Consider the following 18009-nt stretch of genomic DNA (forward strand, 5'->3'; position numbering starts at 1 on the left):
AGTCCAGATAAACATCAGTCCAGATAAACAACAGTCCAGCTGGACATCAGTCCAGATGGACATCAGTTCAGGTAAACAACAGTCCAGGTGGACATCAGTCCAGATAAACATCAGTCCAGGTGGACATCAGTCCAGATAAACGTCAGTTCAGGTAAACAACAGTCCAGGTGGACATCAGTCCAGATAAACATCAGTCCAGGTAAACAACAGTCCAGGTGGACATCAGTCCAGGTAAACATCAGTCCAGATAAACATCAGTCAAGGTAAACAACAGTCCAGGTGGACATCAGTCCAGATAAACAACAGTCCAGGTGGACATCAGTCCAGGTGGACATCAGTCCAGACAAACATCAGTCCAGGTGGACATCAGTCCAGATAAACGTCAGTTCAGGTAAACAACAGTCCAGGTGGAAATCAGTCCAGATAAACATCAGTCCAGGTGGACATCAGTCCAGGTAAACATCAGTCCAGGTGGACATCAGTCCAGATAAACATCAGTCCAGGTAAACATCACTCCAGGTGGACATCAGTCCAGGTAAACATCACTCCAGGTGGACATCAGTCCAGATGGACATCAGTCCAGATAAACATCAGTTCAGGTAAACAACAGTACAGGTGGACATCAGTCCAGGTAAACATCAGTCCAGGTGGACATCAGTCCAGGTAAACAACAGTCCAGGTAAACAACAGTCCAGGTGGACATCAGTCCAGATAAACATCAGTCCAGGTGGAAATTAGTCCAGATAACATCAGTTCAGGTAAACAACAGTCCAGGTGGACATCAGTCCAGATAAACATCAGTCCAGGTGGACATCACTCCAGGTAAACAACAGTCCAGGTGGACATCAGTCCAGATAAACATCAGTTCAGGTAAACAACAGTCCAGGTGGACATCAGTCCAGATGGACATCAGTCCAGATAAACATCAGTCCAGGTGGACATCAGTCCAGATAAACATCAGTCCAGGTGGACATCAGTCCAGATAAACATCAGTTCAGGTAAACAACAGTCCAGGTGGACAACAGTCCAGGTAAACATCAGTCCAGGTAAACATCAGTCCAGGTGGACATCAGTCCAGATAAACATCAGTCCAGGTGGACATCAGTCCAGATAAACATCAGTCCAGGTGGACATCAGTCCAGGTGGACATCAGTCCAGGTAAACATCAGTCCAGATAAACATCAGTCAAGGTAAACAACAGTCCAGGTGGACATCAGTCCAGATAAACAACAGTCCAGGTGGACATCAGTCCAGATAAACATCAGTCCAGGTAAACAACAGTCCAGGTGGACATCAGTCCAGGTAAACATCACTCCAGGTGGACATCAGTCCAGATATACATCAGTTCAGGTAAACATCAGTCCAGGTGGACATCAGTCCAGGTGGACATCAGTCCAGATAAACATCAGTCCAGGTGGACATCAGTCCAGATAAACATCAGTCCAGGTGGACATCAGTCCAGATATACATCAGTTCAGGTAAACATCAGTCCAGGTGGACATCAGTCCAGGTGGACATCAGTCCAGATAAACATCACTCCAGGTGGACATCAGTCCAGATGGACATCAGTCCAGGTGGACATCAGTCCAGATAAACATCAGTCCAGGTAAACAACAGTCCAGGTGGACATCAGTCCAGATAAACATCAGTCAAGGTAAACAACAGTCCAGGTGGACATCAGTCCAGATAAACAACAGTCCAGGTGGACATCAGTCCAGGTGGACATCAGTCCAGATAAACATCAGTCAAGGTAAACAACAGTCCAGGTGGACATCAGTCCAGATAAACAACAGTCCAGGTGGACATCAGTCCAGGTGGACATCAGTCCAGACAAACATCAGTCCAGGTGGACATCAGTCCAGATAAACGTCAGTTCAGGTAAACAACAGTCCAGGTGGAAATCAGTCCAGAAAAACATCAGTCCAGGTAAACATCAGTCCAGGTGGACATCAGTCCAGATAAACATCAGTCCAGGTAAACATCACTCCAGGTGGACATCGGTCCAGATATACATCAGTTCAGGTAAACAACAGTCCAGGTGGACATCAGTCCAGGTAAACATCAGTTCAGGTAAACAACAGTCCAGGTGGAAATCAGTCCAGAAAAACATCAGTCTAGGTGGACATCAGTCCAGATAAACATCAGTCCAGGTAAACATCACTCCGGGTGGACATCAGTCCAGATATACATCAGTTCAGGTAAACAACAGTCCAGGTGGACATCAGTCCAGGTAAACATCACTCCAGGTGGACATCAGTCCAGATGGACATCAGTCCAGGTGGACATCAGTCCAGGTGGACATCAGTCCAGACAAACATCAGTCCAGGTGGACATCAGTCCAGATAAACGTCACTCCAGGTGGACATCAGTCCAGATGGACATCAGTCCAGATGGACATCAGTCCAGGTGGACATCAGTCCAGATAAACATCAGTTCAGGTAAACAACAGTACAGGTGGACATCAGTCCAGGTGGACTTCAGTCCAGGTAAACAACAGTCCAGGTAAACAACAGTCCAGGTGGACATCAGTCCAGGTAAACATCAGTCCAGGTGGAAATTAGTCCAGATAACATCAGTTCAGGTAAACAACAGTCCAGGTGGACATCAGTCCAGGTGGACATTAGTCCAGATAACATCAGTTCAGGTAAACAACAGTCCAGGTAAACAACAGTCCAGGTAAACAACAGTCCAGGTGGACATCACTCCAGGTAAACAACAGTCCAGGTGGACATCAGTCCAGGTGGACATTAGTCCAGATAACATCAGTTCAGGTAAACAACAGTCCAGGTAAACAACAGTCCAGGTAAACAACAGTCCAGGTGGACATCACTCCAGGTAAACAACAGTCCAGGTGGACATCAGTCCAGATAAACATCAGTTCAGGTGGACATCAGTCCAGATGGACATCAGTCCAGATAAACATCAGTCCAGGTTGACATCAGTCCAGATAAACATCAGTCCAGGTGGAAATCAGTCCAGATAAACATCAGTTCAGGTAAACAACAGTCCAGGTGGAAATCAGTCCAGATAAACAACAGTCCAGGTAAACATCAGTCCAGGTGGACATCAGTCCAGATGGACATCAGTCCAGATAAACATCAGTCCAGGTGGACATCAGTCCAGATAAACATCAGTCCAGGTGGACATCAGTCCAGATAAACGTCAGTTCAGGTAAACAACAGTCCAGGTGGACATCAGTCCAGATAAACATCAGTCCAGGTGGACATCAGTCCAGATAAACGTCAGTTCAGGTAAACAACAGTCCAGGTGGACATCAGTCCAGATAAACATCAGTCCAGGTAAACATCAGTCCAGGTGGACATCAGTCCAGATAAAAAACAGTCCAGGTGGACATCAGTCCAGATGGACATCAGTCCAGATAAACATCAGTCCAGGTGGACTTCAGTCCAGATAAACATCAGTCCAGGTGGATATCAGTCCAGATAAACATCAGTTCAGGTAAACAACAGTCCAGGCGGACATCAGTCCAGGTAAACAACAGTCCAGGTGGACATCAGTCCAGGTGGACATCAGTCCAGGTAAACAACTGTCCAGGTGGACATCAGTCCAGGTAAACATCAGTCCAGGTGGACATCAGTCCAGATAAACATCAGTCCAGGTGGACATCAGTCCAGGTAAACATCAGTTCAGGTAAACAACAGTCCAGGTGGACAAAAGTCCAGATGGACATCAGTCCAGGTGGACATCAGTCCAGATAAACGTCAGTTCAGGTAAACAACAGTCCAGGTGGAAATCAGTCCAGAAAAACATCAGTCCAGGTGGACATCAGTCCAGATAAACATCAGTCCAGGTAAACATCACTCCAGGTGGACATCAGTCAAGATATACATCAGTTCAGGTAAACAACAGTCCAGGTGGACATCAGTCCAGGTAAACATCACTCCAGGTAAACAACAGTCCAGGTAAACAACAGTCCAGGTAAACAACAGTCCAGGTGGACATCAGTCCAGGTAAACATCAGTCCAGGTGGACATCAGTCCAGATAAACATCAGTTCAGGTGGACATCAGTCCAGGTAAACATCAGTTCAGGTAAACAACAGTCCAGGTGGACAAAAGTCCAGATGGACATCAGTCCAGGTGGACATCAGTCCAGATAAACGTCAGTTCAGGTAAACAACAGTCCAGGTGGAAATCAGTCCAGAAAGACATCAGTCCAGGTGGACATCAGTCCAGTTAAACAACAGTCCAGGTGGACGTCAGTCCAGATAAACATCAGTTCAGGTGGACATCACTCCAGGTAAACAACAGTCCAGGTGGACATCAGTCCAGGTGGACGTCAGTCCAGGTGGACATTAGTCCAGATAACATCAGTTCAGGTAAACAACAGTCCAGGTAAACAACAGTCCAGGTAAACAACAGTCCAGGTGGACATCAGTCCAGGTAAACATCAGTCCAGGTGGACATTAGTCCAGATAACATCAGTTCAGGTAAACAACAGTCCAGGTGGACATCAGTCCAGGCAAACATCAGTCCAGGTGGACATTAGTCCAGATAACATCAGTTCAGGTAAACAACAGTCCAGGTGGACATCAGTCCAGATAAACAACAGTCCAGGTGGACATCACTCCAGGTAAACAACAGTCCAGGTGGACATCAGTCCAGATAAACATCAGTTCAGGTGGACATCAGTCCAGATGGACATCAGTCCAGATAAACATCAGTCCAGGTGGACATCAGTCCAGATAAACATCAGTTCAGGTGGACATCAGTCCAGATAAACGTCAGTTCAGGTAAACAACAGTCCAGGTGGACATCAGTCCAGATAAACATCAGTCCAGGTGGACATCAGTCCAGATAAACGTCAGTTCAGGTAAACAACAGTCCAGGTGGACATCAGTCCAGATAAACATCAGTCCAGGTGGACATCAGTCCAGGTAAACAACAGTCCAGGTGGACATCAGTCCAGATAAACATCAGTCCAGGTGGACATCAGTCCAGGTGGACATCAGTCCAGACAAACATCAGTCCAGGTGGACATCAGTCAAGATAAACGTCAGTTCAGGTAAACAACAGTCCAGGTGGACATCAGTCCAGATAAACATCAGTCCAGGTGGACATCAGTCCAGGTAAACATCAGTCCAGGTGGACATCAGTCCAGATAAACAACAGTCCAGGTGGACATCAGTCCAGATGGACATCAGTCCAGATAAACATCAGTCCAGGTGGACATCAGTCCAGATAAACATCAGTTCAGGTAAACAACAGTCCAGGCGGACATCAGTCCAGGTAAACAACAGTCCAGGTGGACATCAGTCCAGGTAAACAACTGTCCAGGTGGACATCAGTCCAGGTAAACATCAGTCCAGGTGGACATCAGTCCAGATAAACATCAGTCCAGGTGGACATCAGTCCAGGTAAACATCAGTTCAGGTAAACAACAGTCCAGGTGGACAAAAGTCCAGATGGACATCAGTCCAGATAAACATCAGTCCAGGTGGACATCAGTCCAGATAAACATCAGTCCAGGTGGACATCAGTCCAGATAAACATCAGTCCAGGTGGACATCAGTCCAAATAAACATCAGTTCAGGTAAACAACAGTCCAGGTGGACATCAGTCCAGATAAACATCAGTCCAGGTAAACATCAGTCCAGGTAAACAACAGTCCAGGTGGACATCAGTCCAGGTGGACATCAATCCAGATAAACATCAGTCCAGTTAAACAACAGTCCAGGTGGACATCAGTCCAGGTAAACATCAGTCCAGATAAACATCAGTTTAGGTAAACAACAGTCCAGGTGGACATCAGTCCAGGTGGACATCTGTCCAGATAAACATCAGACCAGGTGGACATCAGTCCAGGCAAACAACAGTCCAGGTGGACATCAGACCAGGTGGACATCAGTCCAGGTGGACATCAGTCCAGATAAACATCAGTCCAGGTGGACATTAGTCCAGGTGGACATCAGTCCAGGTAAACATCAGTTCAGTTAAACAACAGTCCAGGTGGACATCAGTCCAGGTGGACATCAGTCCAGATAAACATCAGTCCAGGTGGACATCAGTCCAGATAAACATCAGTTCAGGTAAACAACAGTCCAGGTGGACATCAGTCCAGATAAACATCAGTCCAGGTAAACAACAGTCCAGGTGGACATCAGTCCAGGTAAACAACAGTCCAAGTGGATGTCAGTCCAGGTGGACATCAGTCCAGATAAACATCAGTTCAGGTAAACAACAGTCCAGGTGGACATCAGTCCAGATGGACATCAGTCCAGGTGGACATCAGTCCAGATAAACATCAGTTCAGGTAAACATCAGTTCAGGTAAACAACAGTCCAGGTGGACATCAGTCCAGATAAACATCAGTCCAGGTGGACATCAGTGCAGGTAAACAACAGTCCAGGTGGACATCAGTCCAGGTGGATATCAGTCCAGATAAACAACAGTCCAGGTAAACAACACTCCAGGTGGACATCAGTCCAGGTAAACATCAGTCCAGGTGGACATTAGTCCAGGTGGACATTAGTCCAGATAAACGTCAGTTCAGGTAAACAACAGTCCAGGTGGACATCAGTCCAGATAAACATCAGTCCAGGTAAACAACAGTCCAGGTGGACATCAGTCCACGTGGACATCAGTCCAGGTAAACATCAGTCCAGGTGGACATAAGTCCAGGTAAACATCAGTCCAGGTGGACATCAGTCCAGGTAAACAACAGTCCAGGTGGACATCAGTCCAGGTAAACATCAGTCCAGGTGGACATTAGTCCAGATAACATCAGTTCAGGTAAACAACAGTCCAGGTGGACATCAGTATAAATAAACATCAGTCCAGGTAAACATCAGTCCAGGTGGACATCAGTCCAGGTAAACAACAGTCCAGGTGGACATCAGTCCAGGTAAACAACAGTCCAGGTAAACAACAGTCCAGGTGGACATCAGTCCAGGTAAACATCAGTCCAGGTGGACATCAGTCCAGGTAAACATCAGTCCAGGTCGACATTAGTCCAGATAACATCAGTTCAGGTAAACAACAGTCCAGGTGGACATCAGTCCAGATAAACATCAGACCAGGTGGACATTAGTCCAGGTGGACATCAGTTCAGGCAAACAACAGTCCAGGTGGACATCAGACCAGGTGGACATCACTCCAGGTGGACATCAGTCCAGATAAACATCAGTCCAGGTGGACATCAGTCCAGGTGGACATCAGTCCAGGTAAACATCAGTTCAGTTAAACAACAGTCCAGGTGGACATCAGTCCAGGTGGACATCAGTCCAGATAAACATCAGTCCAGGTGGACATCACTCCAGATAAACATCAGTTCAGGTAAACAACAGTCCAGGTGGACATAAGTCCAGATAAACATCAGTCCAGGTAAACAACAGTCCAGGTGGACATCAGTCCAGGTAAACAACAGTCCAAGTGGACATCAGTCCAGGTGGACATCAGTCCAGATAAACATCAGTTCAGGTAAACAACAGTCCAGGTGGACATCAGTCCAGGTAAACAACAGTCCAAGTGGACATCAGTCCAGGTGGACATCAGTCCAGATGGACATCAGTCCAGGTGGACATCAGTCCTGATAAACATCAGTTCAGGTAACCATCAGTTCAGGTAAACAACAGTCCAGGTGGACATCAGTCCAGGTGGACATCAGTGCAGGTAAACAACAGTCCAGGTGGACATCAGTCCAGGTGGATATCAGTCCAGATAAACAACAGCCCAGGTAAACAACAGTCCAGGTGGACATCAGTCCAGGTAAACATCAGTCCAGGTGGACATTAGTCCAGATAAACGTCAGTTCAGGTAAGCAACAGTCCAGGTGGACATCAGTCCAGATAAACATCAGTCCAGGTAAACAACAGTCCAGGTGGACATAAGTCCACGTGGACATAAGTCCACGTGGACATCAGTCCAGGTAAAAATCAGTCCAGGTGGACATAAGTCCAGGTAAACATCAGTCCAGGTGGACATCAGTCCAGGTAAACAACAGTCCAGGTGGACATCAGTCCAGGTAAACATCAGTCCAGGTGGACATTAGTCCAGATAACATCAGTTCAGGTGGACATCAGTCCAGGTAAACAACAGTCCAGGTGGACATCAGTCCAGATAAACATTAGTTCAGGTAAACAACAGTCCAGGTGGACATCAGTCCAGATGGACATCAGTCCAGATAAACATCAGTCCAGGTGGACATCAGTCCAGATAAACAACAGTCCAGGTGGACATCAGTCCAGATAAACATCAGTTCAGGTAAACAACAGTCCAGGTGGACATCAGTCCAGGTAAACATCAGTCCAGGTGGACATCAGTCCAGGTAAACATCAGTCCAGGTGGACATCAGTCCAGGTAAACAACAGTCCAGGTGGACATCAGTCCAGGTAAACATCAGTCCAGGTGGACATCAGTCCAGATAAACATCAGTCCAGGTGGACATCAGTCCAGGTAAACATCAGTTCAGGTAAACAACAGTCCAGGTGGACATCAGTCCAGATGGACATCAGTCCAGGTGGACATCAGTCCAGATAAACGTCAGTTCAGGTAAACAACAGTCCAGGTGGATATCAGTCCAGAAAAACATCAGTCCAGGTGGACATCAGTCCAGGTAAACATCAGTCCAGGTGGACATCAGTCCAGATAAACATCAGTCCAGGTAAACATCACTCCAGGTGGACATCAGTCCAGATATACATCAGTTCAGGTAAACAACAGTCCAGGTGGACATCAGTCCAGGTAAACATCACTCCAGGTGGACATCAGTCCAGATGGACATCAGTCCAGGTGGACATCAGTCCAGATAAACATCAGTTCAGGTAAACAACAGTACAGGTGGACATCAGTCCAGGTGGACATCAGTCCAGGTAAACAACAGTCCAGGTAAACAACAGTCCAGGTGGACATTAGTCCAGGTAAACATCAGTCCAGGTGGAAATTAGTCCAGATAACATCAATTCAGGTAAACAACAGTCCAGGTGGACGTCAGTCCAGATAAACATCAGTTCAGGTGGACATCACTCCAGGTAAACAACAGTCCAGGTGGACATCAGTCCAGGTGGACATCAGTCCAGGTGGACATTAGTCCAGATAACATCAGTTCAGGTAAACAACAGTCCAGGTAAACAACAGTCCAGGTAAACAACAGTCCAGGTGGACATCAGTCCAGGTAAACATCAGTCCAGGTGGACATTAGTCCAGATAACATCAGTTCAGGTAAACAACAGTCCAGGTGGACATCAGTCCAGATAAACAACAGTTCAGATGGACATCAGTCCAGATAAACATCAGTCCAGGTGGACATCAGTCCAGATAAACATCAGTTCAGGTAAACAACAGTCCAGGTAAACAACAGTCCAGGTGGACATCAGTCCAGGTAAACATCACTCCAGGTGGACATCAGTCCAGATGGACATCAGTCCAGGTGGACATCAGTCCAGATAAACATCAGTTCAGGTAAACAACAGTACAGGTGGACATCAGTCCAGGTGGACATCAGTCCAGGTAAACAACAGTCCAGGTAAACAACAGTCCAGGTGGACATTAGTCCAGGTAAACATCAGTCCAGGTGGAAATTAGTCCAGATAACATCAATTCAGGTAAACAACAGTCCAGGTGGACGTCAGTCCAGATAAACATCAGTTCAGGTGGACATCAGTCCAGGTGGACATCAGTCCAGGTGGACATTAGTCCAGATAACATCAGTTCAGGTAAACAACAGTCCAGGTAAACAACAGTCCAGGTAAACAACAGTCCAGGTGGACATCAGTCCAGGTAAACATCAGTCCAGGTGGACATTAGTCCAGATAACATCAGTTCAGGTGGACATCAGTCCAGATGGACATCAGTCCAGATAAACATCAGTCCAGGTGGACATCACTCCAGGTAAACAACAGTCCAGGTGGACATCAGTCCAGATAAACATCAGTTCAGGTGGACATCAGTCCAGATGGACATCAGTCCAGATAAACAACAGTCCAGGTGGACATCACTCCAGGTAAACAACAGTCCAGGTGGACATCAGTCCAGATAAACATCAGTTCAGGTGGACATCAGTCCAGATGGACATCAGTCCAGATAAACATCAGTCCAGGTGGACATCAGTCCAGATAAACATCAGTCCAGGTGGACATCAGTCCAGATAAACATCAGTTCAGGTAAACAACAGTCCAGGTGGACAAGAGTCCAGGTAAACATCAGTCCAGGTGGACATCAGTCCAGATGGACATCAGTCCAGATAAACATCAGTCCAGGTGGACATCAGTCCAGATAAACATCAGTCCAGGTGGACATCAGTCCAGATAAACGTCAGTTCAGGTAAACAACAGTCCAGGTGGACATCAGTCCAGATAAACAACAGTCCAGGTGGACATCAGTCCAGATAAACGTCAGTTCAGGTAAACAACAGTCCAGGTGGACATCAGTCAAGATGAACATCAGTCCAGGTGGACATCAGTCCAGGTGGACATCAGTCCAGGTGGACATTAGTCCAGATAACATCAGTTCAGGTAAACAACAGTCCAGGTAAACAACAGTCCAGGTGGACATCAGTCCAGGTAAACATCAGTCCAGGTGGACATTAGTCCAGATAACATCAGTTCAGGTAAACAACAGTCCAGGTGGACATCAGTCCAGGTAAACATCAGTCCAGGTGGACATTAGTCCAGATAACATCAGTTCAGGTAAACAACAGTCCAGGTGGACATCAGTCCAGATAAACAACAGTCCAGGTGGACATCACTCCAGGTAAACAACAGTCCAGGTGGACATCAGTCCAGATAAACATCAGTTCAGGTGGACATCAGTCCAGATGGACATCAGTCCAGATAAACATCAGTCCAGGTGGACATCAGTCCAGATAAACATCAGTTCAGGTAAACAACAGTCCAGGTGGACAACAGTCCAGGTAAACATCAGTCCAGGTGGACATCAGTCCAGATGGACATCAGTCCAGATAAACATCAGTCCAGGTGGACATCAGTCCAGATAAACATCAGTCCAGGTGGACATCAGTCCAGATAAACGTCAGTTCAGGTAAACAACAGTCCAGGTGGACATCAGTCCAGATAAACATCAGTCCAGGTGGACATCAGTCCAGATAAACGTCAGTTCAGGTAAACAACAGTCCAGGTGGACATCAGTCCAGATAAACATCAGTCCAGGTGGACATCAGTCCAGGTAAACATCAGTCCAGGTGGACATCAGTCCAGATAAACAACAGTCCAGGTGGACATCAGTCCAGATGGACATCAGTCCAGATAAACATCAGTCCAGGTGGACATCAGTCCAGATAAACATCAGTTCAGGTAAACAACAGTCCAGGCGGACATCAGTCCAGGTAAACAACAGTCCAGGTGGACATCAGTCCAGGTGGACATCAGTCCAGGTAAACAACTGTCCAGGTGGACATCAGTCCAGGTAAACATCAGTCCAGGTGGACATCAGTCCAGATAAACATCAGTCCAGGTGGACATCAGTCCAGGTAAACATCAGTTCAGGTAAACAACAGTTCAGGTGGACAAAAGTCCAGATGGACATCAGTCCAGATAAACATCAGTCCAGGTGGACATCAGTCCAGGTGGACATCAGTCCAGATAAACATCAGTCCAGGTGGACATCAGTCCAGATAAACATCAGTCCAGGTGGACATCAGTCCAAATAAACATCAGTTCAGGTAAACAACAGTCCAGGTGGACATCAGTCCAGATAAACATCAGTCCAGGTAAACATCAGTCCAGGTAAACAACAGTCCAGGTGGACATCAGTCCAGGTGGACATCAATCCAGATAAACATCAGTCCAGGTAAACAACAGTCCAGGTGGACATCAGTCCAGGTAAACATCAGTCCAGATAAACATCAGTTTAGGTAAACAACAGTCCAGGTGGACATCAGTCCAGGTGGACATCTGTCCAGATAAACATCAGACCAGGTGGACATCAGTCCAGGCAAACAACAGTCCAGGTGGACATCAGACCAGGTGGACATCAGTCCAGGTGGACATCAGTCCAGATAAACATCAGTCCAGGTGGACATTAGTCCAGGTGGACATCAGTCCAGGTAAACATCAGTTCAGTTAAACAACAGTCCAGGTGGACATCAGTCCAGGTGGACATCAGTCCAGATAAACATCAGTCCAGGTGGACATCAGTCCAGATAAACATCAGTTCAGGTAAACAACAGTCCAGGTGGACATCAGTCCAGGTAAACAACAGTCCAAGTGGATATCAGTCCAGGTGGACATCAGTCCAGATAAACATCAGTTCAGGTAAACAACAGTCCAGGTGGACATCAGTCCAGATGGACATCAGTCCAGGTGGACATCAGTCCAGATAAACATCAGTTCAGGTAAACATCAGTTCAGGTAAACAACAGTCCAGGTGGACATCAGTCCAGATAAACATCAGTCCAGGTGGACATCAGTGCAGGTAAACAACAGTCCAGGTGGACATCAGTCCAGGTGGATATCAGTCCAGATAAACAACAGTCCAGGTAAACAACACTCCAGGTGGACATCAGTCCAGGTAAACATCAGTCCAGGTGGACATTAGTCCAGGTGGACATTAGTCCAGATAAACGTCAGTTCAGGTAAACAACAGTCCAGGTGGACATCAGTCCAGATAAACATCAGTCCAGGTAAACAACAGTCCAGGTGGACATCAGTCCACGTGGACATCAGTCCAGGTAAACATCAGTCCAGGTGGACATAAGTCCAGGTAAACATCAGTCCAGGTGGACATCAGTCCAGGTAAACAACAGTCCAGGTGGACATCAGTCCAGGTAAACATCAGTCCAGGTGGACATTAGTCCAGATAACATCAGTTCAGGTAAACAACAGTCCAGGTGGACATCAGTCTAAATAAACATCAGTCCAGGTAAACATCAGTCCAGGTGGACATCAGTCCAGGTGGACATCAGTCCAGGTAAACAACAGTCCAGGTGGACATCAGTTCAGGTAAACAACAGTCCAGGTAAACAACAGTCCAGGTGGACATCAGTCCAGGTAAACATCAGTACAGGTGGACATTAGTCCAGATAACATCAGTTCAGGTAAACAACAGTCCAGGTGGACATCAGTCCAGATAAACATCAGTCCAGGTAAACATCAGTCCAGGTAAACAACAGTCCAGGTAAACAACAGTCCAGGTGGACATCAGTCCAGATAAACATCAGTCCAGATAAACATCAGTCCAGGTGGACATCAGTCCAGGTGGACATCAGTCCAGATAAACATCAGTCCAGGTGGACATCAGTCCAGATAAACATCAGTTCAGGTAAACAACAGTCCAGGTGGACATCAGTCCAGGTGGACATCAGTCCAGATAAACATCAGTCCAGGTGGACATCAGTCCAGATAAACATCAGTTCAGGTAAACAACAGTCCAGGTGGACATCAGTCCAGGTAAACAACAGTCCAAGTGGACATCAGTCCAGGTGGACATCAGTCCAGATAAACATCAGACCAGGTGGACATCAGTCCAGGTGGACATCAGTTCAGGCAAACAACAGTCCAGGTGGACATCAGTCCAGATAAACATCAGACCAGGTGGACATCAGTCCAGATAAACATCAGTCCAGGTGGACATCAGTCCAGGTAAACATCAGTTCAGTTAAACAACAGTCCAGGTGGACATCAGTCCAGGTGGACATCAGTCCAGATAAACATCAGTCCAGGTGGACATCAGTCCAGATAAACATCAGTCCAGGTGGACATCAGTCCAGATAAACATCAGTTCAGGTAAACAACAGTCCAGGTGGACATCAGTCCAGGTAAACAACAGTCCAGGTGGACATCAGTCCAGGTAAACAACAGTCCAAGTGGACATCAGTCCAGGTGGAAATCAGTCCAGATAAACATCAGTTCAGGTAAACAACAGTCCAGGTGGACATCAGTCCAGATGGACATCAGTCCAGGTGGACATCAGTCCAGGTGGACATCAGTCCAGATAAACATCAGTTCAGGTAAACATCAGTTCAGGTAAACAACAGTCCAGGTGGACATCATTCCAGGTGGATATCAGTCCAGATAAACAACAGTCCAGGTAAACAACAGTCCAGGTGGAAATCAGTCCAGGTGAACATCAGTGCAGGTGGACATAAGTCCAGGTAAACATCAGTCCAGGTGGACATCAGTCCAGATAAACATCAGTCAAGGTGGAAATCAGTCCAGGTAAACATCAGTCCAGGTGGACATCAGTCAAGGTGGACATCAGTCCAGGTAAACATCACTCCAGGTGGACATCAGTCAAGGTGGACATCAGTCCAGGTAAACATCACTCCAGGTGGACATCAGTCCAGATGGACATCAGTCCAGGTGGAAATCAGTCCAGATAAACATCAGTCCAGGTGGATATCAGTCCAGGTAAACATCAGTCCAGGTGTACATCAGTTCAGGTAAACAACAGTACAGGTGGACATCAGTCCAGATAAACATCAGTCCAGGTTGACATCAGTCCAGATAAACATCAGTCCAGGTGGACATCAGTTCAGGTAAACAACAGTCCAGATGGACATCAGTCCAGATGGACATCAGTCCAGATAAACATCAGTCCAGGTGGACATCAGTCCAGGTGGACATCAGTCCAGATAAACAACAGTCCAGGTGGACATCAGTCCAGATAAACATCAGTTCAGGTAAACAACAGTCCAGGTGGACATCAGTCCAGATGGACATCAGTCCAGATAAACATCAGTCCAGGTGGACATCAGTCCAGGTAAACAACAGTCCAGGTGGACATCAGTCCAGATAAACATCAGTTCAGGTAAACAACAGTCCAGGTGGACATCAGTCCAGGTAAACATCAGTCCAGGTGGACATCAGTCCAGGTAAACAACAGTCCAGGTGGACATCAGTCCAGGTAAACATCAGTCCAGGTGGACATCAGTCCAGATAAACATCAGTCCAGGTGGACATCAGTCCAGGTAAACATCAGTCCAGGTGGACATCAGTCCAGGTAAACAACAGTCCAGGTGGACATCAGTCCAGGTAAACATCAGTCCAGATAAACATCAGTCCAGGTAAACAACAGTCCAGGTGGACATCAGTCCAGGTAAACATCAGTCCAGGTGGACATCAGTCAAGGTGGACATCAGTCCAGGTGGACATCAGTCCAGGTAAACATCAGTCCAGGTGGACATCAGTCAAGGTGGACATCAGTCCAGGTAAACATCACTCCAGGTGGACATCAGTCCAGATGGACATCAGTCCAGGTGGAAATCAGTCCAGATAAATATCAGTTCAGGTAAAAAACAGACCAGGTAGACATCAGTCCAGGTAAACATCAGTCCAGGTGGACATCAGTTCAGGTAAACAACAGTACAGGTGGACATCAGTCCAGGTAAACATCAGTCCAGGTGGACATCAGTCTAGGTAAACATCAGTCCAGGTGGACATCAGTTCAGGTAAACAACAGTACAGGTGGACATCAGTCCAGATAAACATCAGTCCAGGTTGACATCAGTCCAGATAAACATCAGTCCAGATAAACATCAGTCCAGGTGGACATCAGTTCAGGTAAACAACAGTCCAGGTGGACATCAGTCCAGATGGACATCAGTCCAGATAAACATCAGTCCAGATGGACATCAGTCCAGATAAACATCAGTCCAGGTGGACATCAGTCCAGGTAAACATCAGTTCAGGTAAACAACAGTCCAGGTGGACATCAGTCCAAATAAACAACAGTCCAGGTGGACATCAGTCCAGGTAAACATCAGTTCAGGTAAACAACAGTCCAGGTGGACATCAGTCCAGATAAACATCAGTCCAGGTGGACATCAGTCCAGGTAAACAACAGTCTAGGTGGACATCAGTCCAGGTAAACATCAGTTCAGGTAAACAACAGTCCAGGTGGACATCACTCCAGGTAAACAACAGTCCAGGTGGACATCAGTCCAGGTAAACATCAGTCCAGGTGGACATCAGTCCAGGTAAAGAACAGCCCAGGTAAACAACAGTCCAGGTGGACATGAGTCCAGATAAACATCAGTTCAGGTAAACAACAGTCCAGGTGGACATCAGTCCAGATAAACATCAGTCCAGGTGGACATCAGTCCAGGTGGACATCAGTCCAGGTAAACAACAGTCCAGGTGGACATCAGTCCAGATAAACATCAGTTCAGGTAAACAACAGTCCAGGTGGACGTCAGTCCAGGTAAACATCAGTCCAGGTGGACATCAGTCCAGGTAAACAACAGTCCAGGTGGACATCAGTCCAGGTAAACATCAGTCCAGGTGGACATCAGTCCAGATAAACATCAGTCCAGGTGGACATCAGTCCAGGTAAACAACAGTCCAGATAAACATCAGTTCAGGTAAACATCAGTTCAGGTGGACATCAGTCCAGGTAAACATCAGTCCAGGTGGACATCAGTCCAGATAAACATCAGTTCAGGTAAACAACAGTCCAGGTGGACATCAGTCCAGGTAAACATCAGTCCAGGTAAACACCAGTCCAGATAAACATCAGTTCAGGTAAACAACAGTCTAGGTGGACATCAGTCCAGGTAAACAACAGTCCAGGTGGACATCAGTCCAGGTAAACATCAGTCCAGGTGGACATCAGTCCAGGTGGACATCAGTCCAGGTAAACAACAGTCCAGGTGGACATCAGTCCAGATAAACATCAGTTCAGGTAAACATCAGTCCAGGTGGACATCAGTCCAGGTAAACAACAGTCCAGGTGGACATCAGTCCAGGTAAACATCAGTCCAGGTGGACATCAGTCCAGATAAACATCAGTCCAGGTGGACATCAGTCCAGGTAAACAACAGTCCAGATAAACATCAGTTCAGGTAAATGACAGTCCAGGTGGACATCAGTCCAGGTAAACATCAGTCCAGGTGGACATCAGTCCAGATAAACATCAGTTCAGGTAAACAACAGTCCAGGTGGACATCAGTCCAGGTAAACAACAGTCCAGGTGGACATCAGTCCAGGTAAACATCAGTCCAGGTGGACATCAGTCCAGGTAAACATCAGTCCAGGTGGACATCAGTCAAGGTGGACATCAGTCCAGGTGGACATCAGTCCAGGTAAACATCAGTCCAGGTGGACATCAGTCAAGGTGGACATCAGTCCAGGTAAACATCACTCCAGGTGAACATCAGTCCAGATGGACATCAGTCCAGGTGGAAATCAGTCCAGATAAATATCAGTTCAGGTAAAAAACAGTCCAGGTAGACATCAGTCCAGGTAAACATCAGTCCAGGTGGACATCAGTCCAGATAAACATCAGTCCAGGTGGACATCAGTCCAGGTAAACATCAGTCCAGGTGTACATCAGTTCAGGTAAACAACAGTACAGGTGGACATCAGTCCAGATAAACATCAGTCCAGGTTGACATCAGTCCAGATAAACATCAGTCCAGATAAACATCAGTCCAGGTGGACATCAGTTCAGGTAAACAGTCCAGGTGGACATCAGTCCAGATGGACATCAGTCCAGATAAACATCAGTCCAGATAAACATCAGTCCAGGTGGACATCAGTCCAGGTAAACATCAGTTCAGGTAAACAACAGTCCAGGTGGACATCAGTCCAAATAAACAACAGTCCAGGTGGACATCAGTCCAGGTAAACATCAGTTCAGGTAAACAACAGTCCAGGTGGACATCACTCCAGGTAAACAACAGTCCAGGTGGACATCAGTCCAGGTAAACATCAGTCCAGGTGGACATCAGTCCAGGTAAAGAACAGCCCAGGTAAACAACAGTCCAGGTGGACATCAGTCCAGATAAACATCAGTTCAGGTAAACAACAGTCCAGGTGGACATCAGTCCAGGTAAACATCAGTCCAGGTGGACATCAGTCCAGGTGGACATCAGTCCAGATAAACATCAGTTCAGGTAAACAACAGTCTAGGTGGACATCAGTCCAGGTAAACATCAGTCCAGGTGGACATCAGTCCAGGTAAAGAACAGTCCAGGTAAACAACAGTCCAGGTGGACATCAGTCCAGGTAAACATCAGTCCAGGTGGACATCAGTCCAGGTAAACATCAGTCCAGATGGACATCAGTCCAGGTGGACATCAGTCCAGATAAACATCA

This window comes from Telmatherina bonti, assembly GCF_933228915.1.
Source record: "Telmatherina bonti genome assembly, chromosome: 10".
NCBI classification, from domain to species: Eukaryota; Metazoa; Chordata; class Actinopteri; order Atheriniformes; family Telmatherinidae; genus Telmatherina; species Telmatherina bonti.